Below are 1,944 nucleotides of genomic sequence, written 5' to 3' on the forward strand. Positions count from 1 at the left end.
GGTATGTCCTTCAACTGATGAATAGATATAACGGTGATATGCCCATATCACAGAATATTACTCAGTAATAACAAGGAACAAGCTGTTGAGCCATACAAGATGGGTAGATCTCAAGTGAAAGAAGTCAGAACCGAAAGGCTACCTGTTGCATCATTCCATTGACATGACAGTCCCAGAAAGGCAAAACTATAAGGACAGTTGCTAGGGGTTGGAATAGGAGAGGGATTGATTACGAAGGGGGAGCACAAAGGAATTTTGAGGGCGATGGAACAATCCTATATGTTACTATGGTAGAGGAGACATGACTCTGCATTTGTCAAAATCCATGGAGTTGTATAGTCCAAGAATGAATTTTATTCTACGCAAGTAAAAGAAGATAATCAGCCGGATTGTCAGAGGCCCCAGATGGAATGTAGACTGTGGCAGATGAACAGAACACTATTATGAGTGAACGCTTTAACCATGCTTAAGGGGGTGGGGAAGAAAGGAGACAACTTAAATAACTTTGGAAATAGTGTTTTGAGTGGATACCGCAAGGCTAACGACAAAAAATGACTTGGATGCAAAATTAGAGTATACTCTATAGTGAGTCATTTTGTCTCCTACAGGGCGTGGGTTAGCAATATTGAAATTACTTTACCTGCATGGCAGAGTTGAACAAAGTAAATGTAGTGGAGAGAATGAGAGCCAGGTTTCTTCTGGTCTCAAATACCACTGCCCACAGAATAGCAGAAAAGTGCTTTACTGTCGCATTCACAGCCTTCGACAATCCGAGTCCAAGCGTCTTGCCAGCCTCATACTAGATCCCTGTGTGGCTTCTGGTCCCCAGACAGAGGGCATCACCCACTGTTCACGGCTCCTTACGTGGTTATCTGCATTCACGCCTGGTTCCTTATTCCTGAACCTGCAACTTTCTACCCCTCACCCTGCCATCCACGTTCTGCTCAAGGCCTTGTTCAAACCCACTTTCCTGTGACTTCTCTTTTGACTGCAAACCTTTCTGGTGCCCTATGCATGCTCTTTGCTCGTTCTTCAGTGGCATACTTAATTCGTTTTGCATGTGATGGCTGGTGTTTGGGGTCTATCTCTTCTACCATGGCCAAGGTTTTGGAGGGCATTGACTGTGCATATTCTTTTTGGTTAAACCTTCATGGCATTGTACAAAGTGGATAATCCATGGAGGTCTGATGAACGCGAGTTCTCTGGGAAGTTCAGCTCAGCCTCTGTGGTTCGTTTAGTATTTATAGAGTCCACAGTGAGACAGGTATGGGACACAGCTTGGCAGCGTCTGCTCTGCTACTCCCATTTCCAATGAGATGTGCAATGAAACTCATCACATAAACTTGCTTTTAATTTTTTTTTTTTAAAGATCTCATTTTTTTTTTTTTTTTATCTAACCTTTAATTACTTGAAATAAGGGCGCCGGGACCAACGATCACCAGCTGCCCAAGTACCAAAAAATTATGCTTCCGAAATCTCTTGATGTCGATTCCGCACGTAGAGCAATGGAGCTGCCCTACGTGTGCCACTCACGACAGAAGCCCTTTTTAAAGATCTCATTTATTTACTCAACAGCACAAGCAGGGAGAGCGTGAGGCAGAGGCAGAAGGAGAAGAAGACTCCCCACCGAGCAGGGAGCCCGAGGAGGAGCTCCATCCATGACTTGAGCCCAAGGTAGATGCTTAACAGACTGAACCACCCAGGTGCCCCAATTTTATCTTTTATGTTAATTTTTTTTAATAAAAATATAGGTGAAATGTAGCAGCTATCTGGGGGGAGAAAATGGGCCAAAACATCAGACCAGCCCACAGATAATGGTGATATTAGTCCTTTACTGTCTTTCAATTTTATGACTTTCTAATGCTCAAATTCACCTTCTCATTTGGCACAGCATTTACTTAACTAGCAAACAATCAAAGTGTCATAGTTGATAATAGGATTGGG

The 1,944-nt window shown here is 43.2% G+C and overlaps 1 non-coding gene across 1 annotated transcript; it reads right to left on the reverse strand.

Moving 5' to 3' along the window:
• Window positions 1–1,415: 1,415 nt before the first annotated feature.
• On the reverse strand, window positions 1,416–1,549 carry LOC125096672 (U11 spliceosomal RNA). Its single transcript, XR_007126334.1, has one exon. It is a non-coding gene; the product is annotated as a U11 spliceosomal RNA (small nuclear RNA).
• Window positions 1,550–1,944: the final 395 nt, after the last annotated feature.

This window comes from Lutra lutra, chromosome 3 (assembly GCF_902655055.1).
Source record: "Lutra lutra chromosome 3, mLutLut1.2, whole genome shotgun sequence".
NCBI classification, from domain to species: domain Eukaryota; kingdom Metazoa; phylum Chordata; class Mammalia; order Carnivora; family Mustelidae; genus Lutra; species Lutra lutra.